This window comes from Scyliorhinus torazame, chromosome 5, assembly GCF_047496885.1.
Source record: "Scyliorhinus torazame isolate Kashiwa2021f chromosome 5, sScyTor2.1, whole genome shotgun sequence".
Classification (NCBI taxonomy): Eukaryota; Metazoa; Chordata; class Chondrichthyes; order Carcharhiniformes; family Scyliorhinidae; genus Scyliorhinus; species Scyliorhinus torazame.
Window position 1 is genome coordinate 110,861,383 of NC_092711.1, and position 24,531 is coordinate 110,885,913.

The window sequence follows — 24,531 nt, forward strand, 5'->3', positions numbered from 1 at the left end:
CGAACCAAGCTGGGGGTTGGCTATATTCGGGGTTGCAGAAGAGCCGGGAGTGCAGGAGGCGCGAGAGGCTGATGTTTTGGCCTTTGCGTCCCTAGTAGCCCGGCGCAGGATAGTGTTAATGTGGAAGGAAGCCAAACCCCCGGGTGTGGAGACCTGGATAAACGACATGGCAGGGTTTATAAAGTTAGAATGGATCAAGTTCGTATTAAGGGGTTCGGCTCAAGGGTTCACCAGGCGGTGGCAACCGTTTGTCGACTACCTCACAGAAAGATAGAGGGAATGGAAAAGAAGAAGACAACGGCAGGAACCCAGGGGAGAGGGGGGGGGGGGGGGGGGGTGGGGACCGGACGGACTCTCAGGGATGTCATTGTATATGTATAGACACTTGTTATAGGTAATGTATATTGGATTGTTGGATGGTATCTTTGGAGAGTAACTATTTTTGACAAGGCAGTTGCCACTCAGTTTTGTTTTTGTTTATATATTATTTATTTATTTGTTTAAAATTGGCCACGGTTATTTATATTGCTTTGTTGTTGTTCAAAAGAAAAACTATGTACTGTTATGTTTGGCCACAAAATTTTGAATAAAATATATTTTTTAAAAAAGGAATGGAGATTGGAGCAGGGACTGAACAGTGGATTGAGTCTTCTCCATATTTGATTGAAGTTATTTAGTCAGCAGGAAGAGAACCAGAATGGACCCTGAGTCTGATATCCGGTATAACTTAGTTCGAGAGGGAGAGGAAGAACAAAGGAAACCCTGGAAGATTTGGAGAAACAACCTTTGCGATTGCTCATCAAATCTGCACACAAGTCAGTTCTGGACTCAAAGTTAACATACGTTATTCTGTCTGCTCAGTCAGGGTGATTCAGATTAATGTCTGTCACAAGTCATGGATGAAGTGACTTATAAAGCATATTCTTATCTCTAATTATATAAATTTGGTAACAGGTACAGAAATAATGATCTCATACTTTATTTGGATTTCAGTCCCAGGGAGGAGGGAGAGTGTGTGGGACGGGGATTTACAGCTTTGGGGACAGAAGAGAGAAAAATATGTTCCCCCAAAACTGGAAATAACTTCTGAATTTCTATCCTGTGCTGATAATGTGACCTTCGTCAACTCCGTTTACATGGCATTAGGAAAGCGTTTTCAGACATGAAACAGAAACCAAATATCACATTAAGATCTGACAGTGTCACTCAATTGATCAAGACCAGAATATCCTCAGACTATGAATGTGGAATCAAAATGTTTGTGGGAAAATATTTCAAACATCAGTGTGACTGGAAAAGCACCGAGACACACACACACCCTAGTGAGAGTGTTCCAGTGAACTGACTGTGGAAAGAGCTTTAACCAGTTACAGCGTGAAAAACACACCATTCACTAAGGGGAGAAACCATACACGTGTTCTGCGTGAGGACGAAGCTTCACCTGATTGTCTAAAGAGGAAACTCGCAAAGACACTGGCTCCATGAAGATACCATGGAAACCGTGGGGTATGATTTTCGCTTAGGGGTTTCCAAAATGCAAGAGGTCCCGTGTTCATATCCCGGACGAGCTCTGCAAAGCGCTTGACTGGGGAGGTGATGGTGTAGTGGTATTGTCACTGATTGAGTAATCCTGAGACCCAGCACAATTCTCTGAGCTTCATTGTGACAAAGTTTCGAGTCACTGGGAAATGCAAACCCTATTGGGGCTGGTTAGCACACTGGGCTAAATCGCTGGCTTTTAAAGCAGACCAAGGCAGGCCAGCAGCATGGTTCGATTCCCATATCAGCCTCCCCGAACAGGCGCTGAAATGTGGTGACTAGGGACTTTTCACAGTAACTTCATTGAAGCCTGCTTGTGACAATAAGCAATCTTCTTCATTGTGCTCATTTGGGATTGAGCACAGTCAGCATTGAAATGAAATGGGATAGGTTTACAGGTAGAGATTTGAGAATGATATTTTCATTATATTTGATTCCTTTTTGTTCTGTGTGTGAAACATTCTGGCGCCTTCATCCCGTTCATGTTGAAGAAAGAGGGACGCCACAGGATCTGTACCGAGCCTCGTTTTTCTCAAGTCCCCGAGTGTTTTTTCCTATTTCGTTATCATGAAGACAGATTTTTTAAAAGATGGCTCTATTAAATCTCTGCCATTTCCTCTAATTCAGTCACAGAATCGCTTGCAACTGTCTTTATGCGCATGTTTCAGATGATAATTAAAGCTGTAAACCAATTCAATTCTGTTGTGGACTGACGAACCGCTAATATGTGAACTTTGTCAAAATGCGGACATATTTGCCATCTCATTGCTTCAGGACAATTCAGCATTTCTGATGTTGCTGAATGCATTTTGAGGCCGGGGTAAAAGTAAATAGAATTGGCTGCAGCACCCGAGATCCCGATAACATCCTGCAACAAACTTAAATCATTCTAACTTGTCTCACGGTTAATGTGAAAGATTTGATAATGTTTCTGTCCGGTTTTCAATCGGCGAATGTGATGACCAGGACACCACAGAAAGAGCGGCACAAAGCCCAGTGTGCTCGGTTGCAGCTTCACAACAGTCAGCTTTCAAATCAAATGAGAGAATGTTACTTCACAACAGATTTGAAATGGAGGTGCCAATTTTATTTGATCCTTCCTTGAACAAGATGTGAACAATTCCGTTGGTCAAATCCCGTCAGTGAAAAAGAAAGGCGGTTGTCAGCAGATCCGCACAGAACCACCTTTCCTCATCTCTCTTTCTGCTTTGCCTCCACAGGAAGACCGAGAACAAGTGATTTGTAACCATCTCTGCCGTTTCCTCTGCTTCAATTACCATATTGCTGGCGTCTGTCTTTATGAGCAACATTACTGTTAGCATGAAATCAGATATTGCTGGATAGATTTAGCTGGTCTGCCAACATCTGTGGAGAGAAACAAAGTTTACCAGTACACTCATTTAAATGATCATTCACTGCAGTATAGGAGGGTAGGGTAGGAGTGGACAGATAGATGGATTATATAGTTGGAAAGTGGCACAGGAGGTGGGCAGAATAGAAGACCAGGTAGAATAGACAAGAATAGAATAGAATACCTACAATGCATAATGAGGCCATTCAGCCCATTGAGTCTGCACTGATCCTTTGAAAGAGCACCCTAACCAGGCTCCCGCCCTATCCCTGAAACCCCGTAACTAAACCTAACCTGCACATCTTTGGACACCCTGGGGCAATTTAGCATGGCCAATCCACCAACAGATATGGAATCCCCAGATGGAGGCCATTCGGCTCATCAAGGCTGCACCGATCCTCTGAAGGAGCTCCCACTCCCTACCTAGGCCCACTATCACACCCAATCCCCGTAACGCCACCTAACCTGCACACCTTTGGACACTAAGAGGCAATTTAGCACAGCCAATCCACCAAACCTGTACATCTTTAGACTGTGAGAAGAAACCGGAGAAAAACCATGCAGACACAGGGAGAATGTGCAAACTCCCAAGGCCAAATTGAACCTGGGTCCCAGGTGCTGTGAGGCAACAGTGCTAACCTCTGTGTCACCGTGCCGCATGGACAAATTTGTCATCGACATAAGACAAAGGGTCATTAAGGAATGAAGAGTATTAACGGTGGAAAAATGGTGAGACAGCCGAATATGAAATGGAAGCAACTGAACAGCGAAGGGCAGATGGGGGAGGCTGTAAAGTGTCTAAGAGGAAGAAGAGTTGCTGTTCTTCCAGTTTACATTGGGCATCACTGGAGCATTGCAGCTGGCCTCGGATGGACATGTGTGTTTATTTCAGATTTCAACAGCCGCAGTATTTTGCTCTATTAGTATTCAACATTTTTGACAGAGTTACTATGTTAATTGTCATCTGTAAACCCATTATATTAAGTTGTTGACTGAACAAACTTACTTTGTGTGCCGAGTCCAACTACAAACATCTTTTGCTGCTCTTTGTGTTCTGATTTCTGGAACCACCCAAAGGGAGGTACTAGACTTGGTATTGTGCAATGAGATTGGATTAATTAGTAACTTCATGGTGAAGGCAGCCCTAGGTGGACACGATCATACATGTTCGAATTTTACATTCAGTTTGAGGGAGAGAAGAGTGCGTCCAAGGCTCGTATTATGAACTTGGGAATTTATGAACGTGAAGGACAATTATGAGAGCATGAAATCTGAGCAAGCTGGACTGAACTGTAAGTAAAAGTACACATAAATTACAAGTACAGCCTATCACTGCTCAGAAAATATGTTTAAAACATAATCTGACCTCGAGCCACTTCATTGAAAACCTGTTGTTCTCAGAAACGCTATTTTTCATGTCATAATTGACAGATTATGAGTAAAACATCCCACTGTTTCACTGTAGGGAAAGGACACACCATTGTAGATGCCCCATAATGTTAGAGATCAGCTTGTGGAACCTGCTCATTCCATCTTATATTCAGCTAATGGGGGGAAAAACTTAAGCACTACAACTTGCAGGCGTTTGGGGACAATGGCGAGTTTGCTGCTCTAATTAGCTCAGATCTCCTTATTATAAAGTGTATTTAGAAGCACTGGAAAGGATGCAAGAAAGTTTTACTGGAGCAATTCTATACTGACAGGTTATACCCATCATGATAGATTGAGCAGGCTAGGGACGTTTCCTTTGGAAAAGTGAATGATTGAGCAATATAACCGTATAGAAGTGTTTTACAGGGTAGACAACTGGAAGATGTTGTCACTTGTATAAGGATAAAAATAAATATAACTTAGTAATGCATCTAAGGAGCAATTCTCTTTAACTAATAATAATAATAATTGCTTGTTGTCACAAGTAGGCTTCAAAGAAGTTACTGTGAAAAGCCCTGAGTCGCCACATTCCGGCGCCTGTTCGGGGAGGCCGGTACGGGAATTGAACACGCGCTGCTGGCCTCGCTCTGCATCACAAGCCAGCTGTTTAGCCCACTAGACATTAAAATAGAAAATACTAGAAATACCCAGCATATCTGGCAACATCTGGGGATTGAGAAACAGTTGACCGTTCAGATCTGTGCTGATGCAGTGTAGTTCTGATGAAAGATCTTAGACATGAAATGTAAACCATGTCACTCTCTCCACAGACACTACCAGATCTGTGAGTATTTCGATTCTGGCTTGGGTCACTGTCTGTGCGGAGTCTGCTCGTTCTCCCCGTATCTGCGTGAGTTTCCTCCGAGTGCTCCAGTTTCCTCCCACATGTCCTGAAGGACATGCTTGTTAGGTAAACTGGACATTCTAAATTCTCCCCCAGTGTTTCCAAACAGGTGCCGGAATGTGGCGACTCGGGGCTTTTCACAGTAACTTCATTGCAGTGTTAATGTAAGCCTACTTGTGACTCTAATAAAGATTATTATTAGATTATTATTTTTGTTGTTAATTCAGATTTCCATCATCTGTAGTATTTTTTGGCTTTTCTTAGACTGAACAGTGCTAAGAATGTGGAACTCATTAGTAGAAGGGTTTAAATTCACTGACTGAGCTTCAATCACAGGTGTAAAATCCCACCACAAAATTCTTTGGATTTGGATTTGTTTATTTTCACGTGTACTGAGGAACAGTGAAAAGTATTTTTCTAAGAGCAGCTCAAACCGATCATTTAGTACATTAAAGAAAAGAAAATAGAAAGAAAATACATAAAAGGGCAACACAAGGTCCACAATGTAAATACATAGACACCGGCATCGGGTGAAGCATACAGGAGTAAAGGTTAGTGTTAATGTTCGTGTTCAATTAGTTTTAAAAGATTAGTACGATTATAAGAGATGTAAAAAGGGGATCTATTTGGTAGAGCTCACAGAGAGTCGCCACGCTCCGGCGCCATCTTGGGTCCAAGGTGAATGTGCCTCCAGGCGAATGTGGAAATGAATTAACTCGGTCATCCTATTTGCTGACATAACAGCTCAGTCACACTGGAGGAATAATCATAGAATCTACAGTGCAGCAGGAGGCCATTCGAGCCTGCACCAGCCCTTGGAAAGAGCACCCCAGTTAATCCCATGCCTTCACCCTATCCCAATGACCCACCTAATCTTTTGTACACCAATATATCGCGGCCAATCCACCTAACCTGCACATCTTCGGACTGTGGGAGGAAATCCACACAGACACGGGGAGAAACTGCAATCTTCCCACAGTTATCCGAGGCCGGAATTGAACCCGGGTCTCTGGCGCTGTGAAGCAGCAGTGCTAGCCACTATGTCACCGTGCCGCCCATTTAGTATCATTCAGATACTTCATATGCACTTTGGTTGCTGTATCAATTAATTTAATAATGTGACATCTTGGCACGTGGCTCCAATTGAAATCGGATCACAAAGCAACAAATTCGATTGATCAATATTGCATTTTAATGGTGGATAAAGACCCAGCATTCTCCGCGTGGAAGACTGTGTCCTCTTCAGCCCGCAGGAGCTTCCTGCGCAGGCGCACCACCAAGCTGTAAGTGGAGAATGCGCAGTCTCTGACGAGAGCATGCGCAGTGCGGCCTCTGAATGGGGCATGCGCAGTGCGGCACGTGCCTGGACTTGGGCGGCGAGGGGAAAAATGATCCGATGAACTGAGTCACGGGGTCGCGAGGTGTGGGGGCAGAGACAGCGGAGTGGCAGGGAAGGGGGCTTTATAAACACAGCATGAATGCCTCAAACCCCGAATAAGAAGCTCCTGATCCTGTGTTTGCAAAGGACGTTGTTGGGCTGCTGTGCGCCACAGGCCCAGAATAACGGCAGCCATATTGCAGCATGGCGCATGCGCAGTGCTCCCTGGCCTGTCAGCAGGGGGAGAGAATGTTGTAACTGACAGTGATGGATTCTGGAAACTCCTTTTACAGGGGGTTAGAAGGGGAGGATTTACACACAGCAAACTCAAACCAAGACAAATTTTATGTCACCTCAATTTATATCTTAGACAAACAGTTGAAGGTCTTTGTAACTTTCTTTTTCAGGAAGTTAAAAGTGGAGCATTGATCGATGGGAAACTCAAACCAAATATCACATTGTGATCTGACAGAGTCAGCGATACATCAGAACCTGATACAGCAGCATCTGAGTGTGCAAGGTAAAATGTTTGTCTGTTCTGTCTGTGAGGGAAGATTTCAGGTCCCAGTGTGACTGGAAAAACCCCGAGATTCAGAAACCCTGGTTCGACCACACCTTGAAAACTCAACTCTGGGCAACAAACCTTGGGAGAATAGAATGGCCTCAGAGGGAGTGCAGAGCACAGATTTCCTTGAGTGATCAAAGAATCCCTACAGTGCAGGGGGGGGGCATCCAGCACCAACCCTTCAAAATGAGCACTCTACCCATTTATGCTTCCTCCATCCACCCCACCCAATACGCATAACCCAGAACTTGAACTACACATCCTTGGACATTACGAGGCAATTTAGCATAGCCAATCCACTAACCTGCACATCTTTGGACGGTGGGGAAACCGGAGCACCATGCAGACAAGGGGAGAATGTATAAACTCCAACAAAGGCTAGAATTGAACCCGGGTCCCTGATGCTGTGAGGCAGCAGTGCTAACCACTGTGCCGCTGCTGAATCCCAAAGTTAAATTATACGATGTGATTACAGAAAATAGTCATAGTCATTGTGGCACAGCGGAGGCTATTCGGCCCACTGAGTCTATGCTAGTTCGCAAGAGCAGTCCAGTCAGTCCCATTCCCCTGTTCCATCCCTCGATCCTCGCAGGTTTATTTCCATTAAATATTTATCCAATTGCCTTTTGAAAATATTCATCGTTTCCATTTCTGCCCTCCCCTGAGCCACAACTTTAGAGTCATTACCATTGACTGCAAAATCGGTCCCCTTCACATCTCCCATATCTTTTACAAAACCTGAATATGTCCCCGAGTTCTTGTGCAACCAGTGAATGGGAACAGATTTTCTTTGTCTATTTTACCTAAACCCATCAGAATCTTCTACATCTGAATTAAATCTCCTCAACCACCTCTGCCGGAACCATTCTGCAAAATCTCTTCTGCACCTTCTCAAGGACCTTCACATTCTTCCTGAAGAGTGGTGACCAAAAATGGATGCAATACTCAAATTGTGGCTATCAGAGCTTTATAAAGCAGTAAAACTTCTATTTTGTGCTCATTAACACCATTTATCAGCTCAAGAGCTAATTTAATAAAAGCAAAATACTGCGGGTTCTTGAAATCTGAGATAAAACAGAAAATTCTGGATAAACTCAGCAGATCTGGCAGCATCTGTGAAGAGAGAATCATTTTCTCCCAAATTTACACCCACCAACAATAAACAATAATCAGTAACAAATATGTCAATCCCCATATCAATAACAACAATCCCATCCTCCCACCAAACCCAAAACATTCGCCCACATGTTCACATAAACAACTGACAAAAAGGAATCAGGAATCCCCCATTCACCCCCATTATCGCCCCCCCTCCCAAACTAATGTTCGATGTTATCCAGTTCATGAAAGTGCATAATGAATAATGTCCATGAATTGTCGAACCTCTATGTCCTTCCCCTCAGTTCAAACTTAACCTTCTCAAGAGTCAAAAATTCCAACAGATCCCCCCGTCGCGCCAGGGTGGAGAGGTTGCTCTCCAACCCATCAGGTTCCGTCTTCGGGTGATCAACGAGGCGAAGGCTACAACATGTGCCTCCGCACCCGTTTCCAACCCTGGCCGGTCCAACACCCCAAATATGGTCTCCTACCCCAAATATGGCGACCTGGACCCCCCCTCCCCCCCGCAGCGTTCACACACATCTTCGACTCCTTCAAAGAATCGGCTCATCCTTGCCCTCGCGAGGTGTGCTCTGTATACCACCATACCAGCCTCCCGAACAGGCGCCGGAATGTGGCGACTAGGGGCTTTTCACAGTAACTTCATTTGAAGCCTACTTGTGACAATAAGCGATTTTCATTTCATTTTTCTTTTTTTTTCATTTTCATTTCAGCTGTATCAGCTCCAACCTTGCACACAAGGTAGAGGCATTCACTCTCCGCTGCACCTCACACCAGAACCCCTCCTCCATATCCTCTCCCAACTCTTCCTCTCATTTTCCTTTGATCCCTTCCAGTGATGCCTTCTCCTCTTCCAAAAGAGCTCCGTAGACCGCTGACACTACCCCCTTCTCCAGTCCCCCTGTCATCAGCATATCCTCCAGCAATGTGGAGGAGAATCAGAGTTAATCTTCGGATCTAAATGATCTTTCCACAGAACTGCATCTTTCTCTATCTTCTCTACCATCTTCTCTCATGCCCTCTCAGAGCTCATCTTGTCCATGAGATCCAGCTCCTGCTCCATCGAGCCTATTCCCACAAAACAGATCACCCAACTTCCCCATGTTCACTGACTTAGTTGAATCTTTTCTCTATCAGGTACTGTCCCTCCCCTTCTGCTGTCATTCGACCCTTGTCAAAAAGCAAACCCTTGACTCCACCATCCTTACAAATTACTGCCCCATCTCCAGCACCCCTCTCCTCTCCCAGCTCTACCACCACCTCTCTCCACTTCTCCACCTTTGTTAAATTCTCAGCCTGTTTGTCTGATATCCAGTGGTGGATCAGCAGACGTTTCCTCCAATTAAATATTGGGAAAATCAAATTCATTGTTTTCATTCCCGAGCTACCAGCTCCATTCCTCTCCCTAGTAACGTCTGACACTAAACCAGACCCGTTTGCACACCTCATGTTTGAATCCGAGATGCACTGCTGGCCCTTGTGTCAGTGTGTCTCAGGCTTTCTCAGTCAAAATTATTTTAAAACTTTCCCCACAGAAAGATCAATCATTCTCCTTTCATAATCAGACACATGGAATAAGTCATTCTGAAAGATCTTGTCAAGATTGTGACGTTGAATTTTCTGTCTGCAAATCCTCTCCCTCTAACTCCCAGTAAAAGGAGGTTTTCAGTGTAAATGCAGGATAGAAATTCAGAACAGACCATTCCAGTTTCTATGGTGCATTCTCCCAAATCTATGAATCTCAGTCCAACACACTCCCCTCCCCCTCTCTGCTCATTGTTCCAGATTCAGTCTCCAGTCTCCTCCTGATTCTTTTCTCCTCTCCAGATTCTCTCTCCTCCTGTCCTTAAACTGGTGACTCAGGCTGTGAATCAATCCCACTCCTTCACTCTCATTCTAACAAATAACTCACTCACTCAGTGATCAGATTAGGTCTGACTGAACGATGACACCTTATACTTACATCACGATTTTAAACATTATTAAATGTGCCAAGCAGTTTCACAGGAATATGAGGACACATTGGGTCAGATGACCAAAGTCTTGTTCAGAGAGTTTTGTTATAAGGAGAGTTTTAAAGGTGGAAAATGAAGTGGAAAAGTAGAGGTTTAGGGATGAAATTCCAGAGCTTAGAGTACAGTCAGCTGACGGCATGGCCCCCAATTGGGATGTGATTAAATTCAGGGATAAAGGACATCCAGGAATAATGCTCCATGTACTTGGGCCCCATAGCCCAGGCTCAAGGCCCATATCTGAACTTTGGGACAGAGTTTGACCATCCCTGGTCTCAGAGAAAAACAACTCCCCGATAAACATCTTGTAAGATCTTGGTTTATTTATGACATAAAAAGTTCGGACCAGTTGAGTCCTGTGTACTCGATGGGGATTGACTTTAACAGATTTAAAATCCTCTGGATCTCAGCGTCACAACAAGACTATGTTTCAATCGAGATTTAAATATATAAATATTGAAAAACTGAACAAGAATGGGGAAAGACAGCAGCTCAATCAGGACCTCGGTAGGTGAAAGTGCCTCTGCCAATGGTGGAGTGAAGCATGTCGGGGGAGCTGAAGGGGGTGAGGATTTATTTTGGATTATTTTATGGGATGTGGACGTCACTGGAAAGGTCGGGATTTGTTACCCATCCCTAATTTCCCTTCAACTGAGTGGCCTGCTCGGCACTAGAGTCAAACATATTACTGTGGGTCTGGAGTCACATGGAGGCCAGACCAGGTAAAGGCGGCAGATTTCCCTCCCTAAAGGGCATGAGTGAACCAGATGGGTTTTTCCAACAATCGATGATAGTTGTCACGGCCGCTGAGATTAACTTTAGAATTTAGGTTTTCTGCTTATTTCTAATATGATAAGGGGGCAGCACGGTAGCATTGTGGATAGCACAATTGCTTCACAGCTCCAGGGTCCCAGGTTCGATTCCCGGCTTGGGTCACTGTCTGTACGGAGTCTACACATTCTCCCCGTGTCAGCGTGGGTTTCCTCCGGGTGCTCCGGTTTCCTCCCACAGTCCAAAGATGCACAGGTTAGGTGGATTGGCCGTGATAAATTGCCCTTAGTGTCCAAAATTGCCCGTCGTGATGGGTGGGGTTACTGGGTTATGGGGATAGAGTGGAGGTGTTGAACTTGGGTAGGTTGCTCTTTCCAATAGCCGGTGCAGACCCGATGGGCCAAATGGCCTCCTTCTACACTGTAAAATCTAAGATAAAATGTCAGAAATTCATTGACTGTGAATAGAACGAGCTCTCTCTGGCTCTCAGTAACAAAGCTTCCACAGCAGCTTGCTGGGTGACACACACAGCACAGGCCTGTTCTCTCTGTTACAAACCCTGAAACCAGGGGCGAAATTCTCCGTTATCGGCGGAAAGTCCGCCGATCGGCGCAAATCCGACTTGCGTCACGTCGGAAAAATGGGTCGATAGTCTCCGGCTCGAAATGGGCTAGCAGCGACGTAACGGGATCCGCGCTTGCGCAGTGGTTCACGCCGTGCAGCGTCATACGCGCCGCACGGCGTGACGGCTCATAAGGCCGCGCTGCTCCCCCCGAGTTTCGAGTCACGCGATGTGGAGGCGCTCCTGGATGCGGTGGAGCAGAGGAGGGACGCCCTGTATCCCGGGCACGGCCGCAGAGTTGCCCCACGCCACAGCCAGCGTCTGTGGAGGGAAGTGGCAGAGGCTGTCACCGCTGTGGCCCTGACACCACGGACAGGCACCCAGTGCCACAAGAAGGTGAACGACCTCGTCAGAGCAGGCAGGGTGAGCCTCCCCATATCCCCCTCCCCCATAGCCCCCATATCCCCCCTCCCCCATATCCCCCCAACCCATATCCCCCCTCCCCCATATCCCCCCCTCCCCCATATCCCCCCCTCCCCCATATCCCCCCCTCCCCCATATCCCCCCTCCCCCATATCCCCCCTCCCCCATATCCCCCTCCCCCATATCCCCCATATCCCCCCTCCCCCATATCCCCCCTCCCCCATATCCCCCCTCCCCCATATCCCCCCTCCCCCATATCCCCCTCCCCCATTTCCCCCCCTCCCCCATATCCCCCTCCCCCATATCCCCCCTCCCCCATATCCCCCCTCCCCCATATCCCCCCTCCCCCATATCCCCCCTCCCCCATATCCCCCCTCCCCATATCCCCCCTCCCCCATATCCCCCCTCCCCCATATCCCCCCTCCCCCATATCCCCCTCCCCCATATCCCCCTCCCCCATATCCCCCCTCCCCCATATCCCCCCTCCCCATATCCCCCCTCCCCATATCCCCCCTCCCCATATTCCCCCTCCCCCATATTCCCCCTCCCCATATCCCCCCTCCCCCATATCCCCCCTCCCCCATATCCCACCTCCCCCATATCCCCCCTCCCCCATATCCCCCCTCCCCCATATCCCCCCCTCCCCCATATCCCCCCCTCCCCCATATCCCCCCCTCCCCCATATCCCCCCTCTCCCATATCCCCCCTCCCCCATATCCCCCATATCCCCAAGTGAATCCAGCCCTAACCTTAACCTCTGCAATGCACGCGCAACCGATGGCGTGCATTCATATACCTGCCTAACAGTGTTGCCTTTTACCCCTGCCACCCCCCCCCCCCCCCACAGGAGAAGCGCGCACACAACAATAGGGAGCATGTGAGGACTGGAGGAGGGCCCGCTGATGAGATGCCACTGACCGAACACCAGGAAAGGGCCCTGGAACTGGCTGGCGGACCTGAGGACCGGGAGGTTGCTGATGCAGAGGTCGGGGGCGTACTAGCAAGTGAGCCATCGACAGCCCGTCCCCATATCACCCCTCCCCTATATCCCCCTCCCCGTATCACCTGATCACTGCCTGATGTCTAACCATGCATGCTTCATTGTGTATCGCAGGACCAAACGTCCAGGCACCCATCCCCGCAGATGCAGGCCACCCTCAGGATGCCCCTCGGAGACCACGGGAGACGGAGAGACCCGCACCCTCCAGCATGCGACGCCCGCAGGATGCCCCTCGGAGGCCACGGGAGACGGAGAGACCCGCACCCTCCAGCATGCGACGCCCGCAGGATGCCCCTCGCACACCACGGGAGACGGAAAGACCTGGAGCAACAGGGAGACAACACCCCCGTCACGTGCGGGAGCGACCACCCAGCGACGAGGGGGGCAGCCACAGGCCCCCGTCACATCCGAGCCAGGACACCACTACCCAGGACACTACTGCCCGGGACACCACTGCCCGGGACACCACTGCCCGGGACACCACTACCCGGGACAGCAGTACCCGGGACAGCACTACCCAGGAAGACGAAATACCGGACAGTGACTCAGAGTGGATGGGTGGAGACGAACCCCCACCCCAAAGTGCCATGGACTCAGAGTGGGACGAAGAGCACGACACAACGCCACTGCTGTCACCAACACCCTCCACCATTGCAGAAACACTCACCACGGTTGGGCACTTTAGTGATGAGGCGTCTGGTACACTCACTGGTGCGCACAACACAGCCGTCCCGGTACAGCAGGTGGAGGTAGGAGCAGCAGAGGGGCCGGGCGGTCGGAGGGCAGCCCAGCCCAAGCGAACATCTGCCGCCCAGATGGATCCCGGGTTCCTGGAGTTACCACACCCACACATAGATCTGATGCAACCACCGACCCGGAGACGAGCGAAGAGGGTGACGGGCGGCTTGCGGCGGCTGCGGTCGCTGGTGGAGGAGTCCACCCGCGTCCAGGAGCTGGGAGTGGTGCCGGTTATGCGTGCCACCCAGGCCGATACCGCACGGGTGGCGTCCGCGGTGGAGGCAATGGGTGCGACGGTGTCAGACATGGGGAACGGTTTGCGAGGCCTGAGGCTTTCCGTGCAGGCGGCGTCTGTGGCCCAGGAAATGGCTGCCCTCTCACAGGAGGCCATGAGCCAGTGCCAGCGCCAGATGGCAGAGGCGCTCAATGCCATAGCCCAGTCTCAACAGGCCATGGCCCAGTCTCTGCAGGCCATGGCCCAGTCTCTGCAGGCCATGGCCCAGTCTCTGCAGGCCATGGCCCAGTCTCTGCAGGCCATGGCCCAGTCTCAGCAGGCCATCGCTGAGGGCATCGGCGCCAGTGGCCATGTGCGAGCCGGCGTCGCACTGTCACAGACAGGGTTTGCCAACCCCCTGGGCTCCATGGCTGCAAACCTGCAGACCCCTGTCGATACCAGCACGGGCCTCCAGGACTGGCAGCGCCAGATGTCGGGGGGGGCGTCGGATGGCCAGTCCGTTCGCATCCCCCACCCATGTAGAGGTCTGGGGGCCATCGGGCACCCCGAGGGAGGAGGAGGTGGTGTGGTCCGTCCCGGCTCCCTCTGTCGGGGAGGTCCCGGTACACCGCGACACCTCGGACTCCCCCCCCCCCCCCCTTCCGTCCCAGGTGCATCGGGTGTGCAACGGGCAAGACAGGCTGGCAGCTCGCCATCCCAGTCGCCCGGACCGCAGCCTGGCCCATCTAGGCCAGGACGCCCCAGGAAACGGCCGCCAAAGGGATCCAGTGTCAGAGGACAGGAATTACAGGAGTCCACCTCCAGTTCTGCTGTACCATCTGGGGAACCACGTAGACGTAGTCAAAGGGCCCGTAAGGCCAAACAATTAGACACTGAGTAAGTTGGCACGGTTGCAGGACACAGATGAGTTTTAGGGGCTAGGGCACGTGCATGAACTCCTTTGGTTATTAAAGTCAATGTTACACCTACAGAAGCTGCCTTTGTGCTCTGTCCAAAGTGTGCGGGGGTGTCATTTACGTTGAGCGCAAGTGTGTGTGTGAGGGGTGGTCTTACCTCAGCCCCAGGTGAGTCTGACCACTTCCCCCTGGGCCGCCATCAACATCCCCCGGGCAGAGGACGGGACCGTGCGCTGCAGTGTCACAGCCGCATGCAGGGATGGTCCGGGTGGATGGTGGTACTGTGGCCATGGGTCAGACATAGTCCAACGATGTAGAGCCAGGAGCTCACCGCAGGGCGGGTTGTCATCATCCTCCATGGCCTGCGATAGACACGCGTCCACCCGCAACTGTGTGAGCCCGGCCCGTTGTGCCGCAGGTGGATCGGCAATGGGGGGGGGGGTGGTGTGCATGTGGGTGGGGTTGGGGAGGGGGGTGAGGGTGCGGGTGGGTGGATGGGTGGGGGGTGTGGGTGGTCGGCTGTTGCCATGGTGTGCGGTCTGTGGCCATACTACCCAATTCCCACGCCCATCTAGTCAGTGAAGCGGGCGTCTATCAGTCTGTCCCGTGCCCGCTGGGCCAGCCGGTAACGGTGGACAGCCACCCGCCTGTGTCTACCCCGTCTGCCCTGACCATTACCCCCATCCCCCTCATCTGGGGAGGACTGCGCCTCTTCCTGCTGCTCCTCCACTCCGCCCTCCTCTGCCTGCGGCACATCGCCCCTCTGTTGGGCTATGTTGTGCAGGAGGCAGCACACCACAATAATGCGGCCGACCCTATCTGACCGATACTGGAGGGCGCCCCCAGAGAGGTCCAGGCACCTGAAACGCATCTTCAGCACGCCAAAGCACCTCTCTATCACTCCCCTTGTCGCTACATGGGCATCATTGTAGCGGTTTTCCGCCTCATTGCGTAGCCTCCGTATAGGCGTCATCAGCCACGATCGCAATGGGTAGCCCCTGTCGCCCAGCAACCAGCCCCTCAGCCGGGGATGGCGTCCCTCGTACATGCCGGGGATGGATGACCGCGACAACACGAATGAGTCGTGTACACTGCCTGGGTGACGGGCGCAGACGTGCAGGATCATCATGCGGTGGTCGCAGACCACCTGTACGTTCATCGAATAGGTCCCCTTCCTATTAGTGAACACGGCCCTGTTATCTGCAGGTGGCCACACGGCGACGTGCATCCCATCGATCGCGCCCTGGACCATGGGGAACCCGGCCATGGCAGAGAAGCCCACGGCCCGGGCATCTTGGCTGGCCCGGTCCACGGGGAAGCGGATGTAGCGGTGCACCATGGCATATAGGGCATCTGTCACTGCCCGGATGCACCGGTGCACCGATGTGTGCGATATGCCGGACAGGTCCCCACTCGGTGCCTGGAATGACCCCGTTGCATAAAAGTTCAGGGCCACCGTAACCTTGACGGACACGGGGAGAGGGTGTCCCCCGCCAGTGCCACGCGGTGACAGGTGTGCCAGCAGGTGGCAGATGTGTGCCACGGTTTCCCGGCTCATCCGGAGTCTCCTCCTGCATTCCCGGTCCGTGAGGTCCTGGTATGACTGCCTGGGCCGGTACACACGGGGCACCCTCGGGTGCCTCCGTTGCCGTGGGGCCGCGACGTCCTCCTCCCCCTCCTCGTCCTGTCGGTCAGGTGTCCCTCCAGCCTGGGCGGCTGCCGCCTGCCCCTCTGCAGCAGCCTGGCACGCTCCTCCTCCTCCTCCTCCTCCTCCTCCTCATCCAGGGCAACATAGACATGAGCGGCTACCGCCACGGCGGCCAACATCGCTGGATGATCTGAAAACATGACGGCCTGGTGGGGGGAGGGGAACGACGACATGTCATCATTGCCCGTATTCCCTCCTCCCCCCAGCAAGGTGGCATGGACCGCATGGGTCCAACTGTTGGAGGCTGGCACCTGGCCAGGTGGACCAACTCACTTGCCCTCCCATCCCCCTCCCCGGCACGGACCCCCCCCCCCCATCCCCCTCCCCGGCACGGACTCCCCCCCCCCCCCCCCCCAACCTCCACCCCGGCACGGACCCCCCCCCCAACCTCCACCCCGGCACGGACCCCCCCCATCCCCCACCCCAGCACGGACCCCCCCCCAACCTCCACCCCGGCACGGACCAACCCCCAACCTCCACCCCGGCACGGACCCCCCCCATCCCCCTCCCAAGCACGACCCCCCTCCCCGGCACGGACCACCCCCCCAACCTCCACCCCGGCATGGACCCCCCCATCCCCCTCCCCAGCACGGACCCCCCCCCATCCCCCTCCCCGGCACGGACCCCCCCCAACCTCCAACCCGGCACGGACCCCCCAGCCCCCTCCCCAGCACGGACCCCCCCCCATCCCCCTCCCCAGCACGGACCCCCCCCAACCTCAACTGCACGGACCCCCCCCCCTCCAACCTCCTCCCCGGCACAGACCCCACCCCATCCCCCTCCCCGGCACGGACCCCCCCCCAACCTCCACCCCGGCACGGACCCCCCCCATCCCCCTCCCCAGCACGGACCCCCCCCCTCCCCAGCACGGATCCCCCCCCCCCCCAACCTCCACCCCGGCACGGACCCCCCCATCCCCCTCCCCAGCACGGACCCCCCCCAACCTCCACCCCGGCACGGACCCCCCCCCCAACCTCCACCCCGGCACGGACTCCCCCCCCAATCTCCACCCCGGCACGGACCCCCCCCCAACCTCCACCCCAGCACGGACCCGCCCCCCCTCCAACCTCCACCCCGGCACGGACCCCCCATCCCCCTCCCCGGCACGGACCCCCTCCCGGCACTCCCCCGGAGCCCAGCCTACTCTAACCACCCCCCCCCCCCCCCCCCCCGCCGCACACACACACACACACAACCCGGCACACACCTCTCATCACGCATTCAGACTGCGGCCACGCCATCGCCTGCCCAGAGCCAACCCCCCAGGCTGTCACTCGCCTCCACGCTGGTCGGCGTGAACCTGGAGCACAGGGTCACGCCGATGAAAAGGAAGTTTAATTTACGTCGACGTGAACGGTCATCATGTCGATGGGACTTCGGCCCATCCGGAAGGGAGAATATCGGCAGGCCGAAAATCGGCTGCCGTGCGCAGACCCGTGACATTCTCCGCGGCAGCGGCTACATTAACGCCCCGCCGACTTTTCTCCCTTCGGAGACTTCGGCAACCGGCGGGGGCGGGATTCACGGCGGCCAACGGCCATTCTCCGAATGGGGGGTCGGAGATTGAAGCCCCAGATTTCTAAACTGGAGAAGGTTGGATCTGACGACCCGAATATAAACCAACTGTCTGAGTAAAGGTTAAAACGGTTCGACAGGAAAATCACTTTGGACAGGAAAGATTGTCAAAGTGATCGATGCTGGATTCAGACTAACACCAAACACTCTGACTGGATCCAGAGGAAGGAGAACACAAGAGACTCCAGCCCCGGAGATCAGCTCCATCTGTCCGAGTGTCTGACCCGGGATCAGTAAACCATTCCGAGGAGACTGTCACCTCCAGCCCCGGAGATCAGCTCCATCTGTCCGAGTGTCTGATCCGGGATCAGTAAACCATTCCGAGGAGACTGTCACCTCCAGCCCCGGAGATCAGCTCCATCTGTCCGAGTGTCTGATCTGGGATCAGTAAACCATTCCGAGGAGACTGTCACCTACAGCCCTGGAGATCAGCTCCATCTGTCCGAGTGTCTGATCCGGGACCAGTAAACCATTCCGAGGAGACTGTCACCTCCAGCCCCGGAGATCGGCTCCATCTGTCCGAGTGTCTGATCTGGGATCAGTAAACCATTCCGAGGAGACTGTCACCTCCAGCCCCGGAGATCAGCTCCATCTGTCCGAGTGTCTGATCCGGGACCAGTAAACCATTCCGAGGAGACTGTCACCTACAGCCCCAGGGATCAGCTTCCCCCGGATTCGGGACCAGTAAACCATTCCGAGGAGACTGTCACCTCCAGCCCCAGAGATCAGCTCCATCTGTCCGAGTGATTGATCCGGGATCAGTAAACCATTCCGAGGAGACTGTCACCTCCAGCCCCAGAGATCAGCTCCTTCTGTCCGAGTGATTGATCCGGGATCGGTAAACTATTCCGAAGAGACTGTCACCTCCGCCCCGGGGATCGGCTTCACCTGTCCCAGTGTCTGATCCGGGATCAGTAAACCATTCCGAGGAGACTGTCACCTCCAGCCACAGAGATCAGCTCCATCTGTCCGAGTGTCTGATCCGGGATCAGTAAACCATTCCGAGGAGACTGTCACCTCCAGCCCCAGAGATCAGCTCCTTCTGTCCGAGTGATTGATCCGGGATCGGTAAACTATTCCGAAGAGACTGTCACCTCTGCCCCGGGGATCGGCTTCACCTGTCCCAGTGTCTGATCCGGGATCAGTAAACCATTCCGAGGAGACTGTCACCTCCAGCCACAGAGATCAGCTCCATCTGTCCGAGTGTCTGATCCGGGACCAGTAAACCATTCCGAGGAGACTGTCACCTCCAGCCCCAGAGATCAGCTCCATCTGTCTGAGTGTCTGATCCGGGACCAGTAAACCATTCCGAGGAGACTGTCACCTCCAGCCCCAGAGATCAGCATCTCCCTGATCCGGGACCAGTGAGCCATTCTCACATGTTGTGGGTCACATGTATTTCCTGCCGATTTCGCTGGTGTACCAAATCTAAACTGTTGCTTTTTCATAAATTGTTTTAAAATTACCAATGACTTGGATCCCGTTTTTGGGTAAACTCTTGACTCCTGGACTAAAATCTTGCAGTTTCCAGCATTCATCACGAAATGAAAATCGCTTATTGTCACAAGTAGGGTTCAATGAAGTTACTGTGAAAAGCCCCGAGTCGCCACATTCTGGCGCCTCTTCGGGGAGGCTGGTACGGGAATTAATCTTGTTGACTCTAAACACAGTTGTAAAGGAGCCTTTTGTCTGTATCTCGGAGCTCTGAACCATGGAAGAGAGTGACTGGGGCATGTTTCTTACACACCTCAGGGTTAACCCACACATTCAGTTCTGGATCTGATTGACAGCAGCGAAAACAGCCAAATCCAATCCCTGGAGACACTCATGAAGTCGCTGGTGTTTCAGCATAAGTTGTAAGTCAGTGAATCCATTCCCGCACTCGGGGCAGGTGAACGATTTCTCTCCAGCGTGAACTCGCTGGTGTATCATCAGCTCATTGCTGCTTCGAAAGCTCTGCTCACAGTCAAAACATTTAAAAGGTTTTATATCAGAGTGAATTTGTTGGTGTTTCAGTAGGTGATAAGACTGAATGAATCCCTTCCCACACACAGAGCAGGTAAACGGTCTCTCCCCAGTGTGAATTCTCTGATGTACAGTAAGTTCAGATGATCGCCTGAAGCCAGTCCCGCAGTGAGAGCATCTGAATGGTCTCTCGTCAGTGTGAACACGTTGATGACAGGTCACTTCCCCGGACGTTTTAAAGCACTTCCCACAGTCTGGACATTTAAAAGGTCTTTTATCAGTGTGAACTCGCTGATTTTTCTGCAGGTTAGATGTAGCAGTGAATCCCTTTCCACACAAGGAGCAGATGAATGGCTTCTCCTCACTGTGAATGAGTTGGAGTCTCAACAGATTTTTTTGCGTTTAAATTTCTTCTCACAGTCAGAACATTTGAAAGGTGTCTGATCAGTGTGAACATACTGGTGTGTCAGCAGGCTGGATAACTGAGTGAATCCCTTCCCACAGGTGGAGCAGGTGAATGGCCTCTCCCCAGTGTGACTGCGTCGGTGCATTTCCAGTTCAGAAGGGTAGCTGAATCCCTTCCAACAGTCCCCACATTTCCACGGTTTCTCCATGGTGCCGGTGTCCTTGTGTCTCTCCAGGTTGAATGACAAGTTGAACTCTCGTCCACATACAGAACACATGGATGGTTTCTCCCCACTGTGAATGGTGTGATGGTTTTTCTGTCTACGTAATCGGTTAAAGCTCTTTCCAGTCAGTTCACTGGAACATTCACTGTCTGTGTGCGTCTCTGTGCTTTTCCAATCACATTGATGTTTGAAATCTTTTCCCACAAACTGAACAAACAAACATTACTCCTTCCACATTCAAAGACTGTGATATTCAGGTTCTAAAGAATTGAGTGACTCTGTCTGATCTTGATGTTTGGTTGAGTTTTCTGTGGCCAATCTTCTGCTTCTAATATCCTGTAAAAGGAGTTTACAAAAGCCATCACTGTCAGTCCAGGATAGAAATTCTGAACAGACAATTCTAGTTTCTCTGGAACATTTTTTCCTCTCTTGTTCCCCCAAAGCTGTAAATCCCCATCCCACACAGTCTCCCTCCTCCCTGGGCTGAAATCCAAACCCATCTCACCATTTCTTTCCTCCACTCCCAGTTTTGTCCCTCCCTCCCTCTCCTCTGCCTGGGTTCAGTTCTCCAGCTCCTGTCTGCAGACTGACAATAAAACCAATGGGTCTTATTGGGGCCTCCACTCACCCGCCTGAGTCCAGCTTCAACCTGCACTGCGCATGCTCTAGCTCACAATGGCTCCGGAGTGATTGACGGTGGGTCACGACCAATAAGAAGAAGGTAATCCGGGTCTGTATTTACCCTGCAACCGGCCGCCATCTTGGGAAAGGAAGTGGGGTCTTTTGTTCTTGGAACGGAGCGCTGGGGTGGCCATCTTAGTATGGGAAGAAGGAGTGCGCGGGACTTCCTCCCCTGTTACAGGCCCGGGGCAACCGGCGACCACCACCACCTAGAGAATGGAAGTCGGGTTTTTTGTTCCTGGCGTGGAGCGCTGGGACAGCCATCTTGGTTAGGGAAGATGGAGTGGGCGGGGCTTCCTCCCCGATGACAGGCCCCGGGGTAACCGCCTCCATCTTGGGAATGGAAGTCGAGTCTTTTGTTCTTGGAGCAGGGCGCTAAGGCGGCCATCTTAGTATGTGAAGAGGCAGTGAGCGAGTTTCCGCTCAGGTGACAACACCCGGCCGCCGCCGCCATCTTGTGGTGGTGATTCTTTTTCCGGGTCTTTAGTGAAGGACACTGAGCTGGAGCTGAGGTTGAAAAGTGTTCAGAGGAAGGTCTGAAATCAGATTTACAGCCAGATATCTGTAAGAACCACAAAGTTCACATTCAGTATGTTTGCCGAATGAAATCACAATGCTGCAAACACTCAGTTCTGAAGAAGAATCAGATTGCATTGGAAATATTAACTCTCTTTCTCTTCACAGAAGCTGCCAAACCTGCTGAGGATTTCCACAACTTTCTGTTTTCACTTCACATTTCCAGCTTCCGCAGAGTTTTACTCAAATTATTATGTTTTTGAAATACTGTTACATAACCAGTTAAGAGTAAAACAATTGTCACCATTTAAATGTCTAAATCAGTGATATTTATTTGTTTAACTGAGACTGGGCTGTTCAGGAGCAATGTCAGAAATCACTTCACAGAAAATATAGTGAAATCTGGAATTCTGTTCAGATTCTGTCAATAGAAACTAAAAACTGAGATTCATAGAAGTTTGTGAGACAAGAGTATTAATGGTTATAGAATCAAGGGAGATGGATTGAACAAACAGATCAGACATTTGCAAACTGGAGCTTAATGTCTGAGGTTGAACTGATTCTGGTTTTGTTTTGAAGGTGGTGTCGGTTTCCTGTCCTGTCGATTATCTCCACACCCGCTGGTAGTTTGCCGGAGGTGAGATCATAATTTTTATTTGTGTCATGAGTAGGCTTACTTTAACACTGCAGTGATTAACTATGATGTGGAGATGCCGGCGTTGGACTGGGGTGAGCACAGTACGAAGTCTTACAACACCAGGTTAAAGTCCAACAGGTTTCTTTCGATGTCACTAGCTTTCGGAGCGCTGCTCCTTCCTCAGGTGAATGAAGAGGTATGTTCCATAAACACATATATAGACAAATTCAAAGATGCCAGACAATGCTTGGAATGCGACCATTAGCAGGTGATTAAATCTTTACAGATCCAGAGATGGGGTAACCCCAGGTTAAAGAGGTGTGAATTGTATCAAGCCAGGACAGTTGGTAGGATTTTGCAGGCCAGATGGTGGGGGATGAATGTAATGCGACATGAATCCCAGGTCCCGGTTGAGTAGGAATCGAACCCAGGTCCCTGGTGCTGTGAAGCAACAGTGCTAACAACTGTGCTACTGTGACGGGGAAGAGGGTTGGTGCAGTGACACAGCCTTGTCTGATCCCAGTCTTCACTTAAATAGTGTCTCTGGTGTTTCCATTGATGAGGATCATGGCTTGTGTGTCATCATTGTGCAGGCGGAGGATGGTGGCCAAATTCTGAGGACAGCCAAATTTGAAGAACATACTGAATAAAACATCACTTTGACGGTGTAAAGTGTGTTTGTGAGGTCAGAAAACACCAAGAACTGCGATTGATGCTGTTCCTTGTATTTTGCTTGGGTTTGTCAAGTAGTGTAGATCATGTCTTTGGTGCCTCATGAAGGGAGAAAACCTAACTGTGACTCTGGAAGGAGCTCTTTGGCCACAAAGAGGGGATCATTGAGGAGGATCCTGGCAATGATCTTCTGTGTGACAGACAGCAGGGAGTCGCCTGTGCAGTTACCACAATCAGACTTGTCTCTCTTCTTGAATATAGTCACAGTGTCTTTGAGATCCCCCGGCATGCATCCATCTGCCCAGGTGAGGAATATGAGATTGTGTCGCTGTGCCAGGAGTGTAACCCCGCCATGCTTCAGAATTTCAGCAGCGATTCATTCTGCTCCAGAGGCCGTGTTGTTTTTCAGCTGTTGAATGGCTTTTTCACTCCGCTCCAGATCGGGGTACCACGTGGACTGAGCCGGACAGGATACTGAGGAATGGATTTGAGGACGTTAAAGCCAAAGACAGAGTCTCGGTCGAGGGGTTCTTCAGAATGTTCCCTCCAGTGAGCACTGACTGACTCTGTCCTTGATGAGTTCCCCTCCACATTTTGCTCTCAGTGGGAAGGGCCATGACTGCTTAGGTCATCAATTGTATTGGCAGCGCTGGTGAAACCATGCATGCCATTGCTTTCCATGAGCTCTTGGCTATCCCTCATTCTTTCTACCCTCTAAAGGCTTCAGAAACTTGGAAAACCTGGAGCAAGCACCTCAAAAGCACTGGAGCGGTACTACCAGCAGTGCCTTCACAAGATGCTCCAAATCCAGGGGCAAGGAGGGCGGTCCAACAGAGGAGAGGGAAAGAGAAAACTGGGAGTGGAGGAAAGAAAGTCGGGGGCAGAGGTGAGTGTAGTGGCCATCATTAAGGAGAAAGTGCTGGGGAAGCTGAAAGGTCTGAAGGTGGATAAAACACCCAGACCGGATGGACTACACCCCAGGGTACCGAAGGACATAACTGCGGAGGTTGTGGGGCCATTGGTGGTAATCCTTCAGGGATCACTGGAGTCAAGGGACTCCCGGGGTACAGGGAAGTGACGAATGTCACACCCCAGTTTAAGAAAGGCAAGAGGTAGCAGATGAGAAATTTTTGGCCGGTTAGTCTGACTTTGGTTGTTGATAAGATTTAGAGTCCATTGTTGAGGATGATATTCCGGAGTTCTTGGAAGTGCATGGTAAAATAGGACGGAGTCAGCACGGCTTCATCAAGGGGAGGTCATGCCTGACAAATCTGTTAGAATTCT

General features: G+C 51.4%; 1 protein-coding gene across 1 annotated transcript in view; it reads right to left on the minus strand.

Annotated features, from left to right (window-relative positions):
* Positions 1 to 1,499: 1,499 nt before the first annotated feature.
* Positions 1,500 to 24,531, minus strand: part of LOC140421650 (uncharacterized) — a 58,890-nt gene continuing 35,858 nt past the window's right edge. Inside the window, exon 3 of the transcript XR_011946968.1 lies at positions 1,500 to 2,904. The gene's annotated coding sequence lies outside the window, so the exon portion shown is untranslated. The remainder of the gene's footprint in view (positions 2,905 to 24,531) is intronic.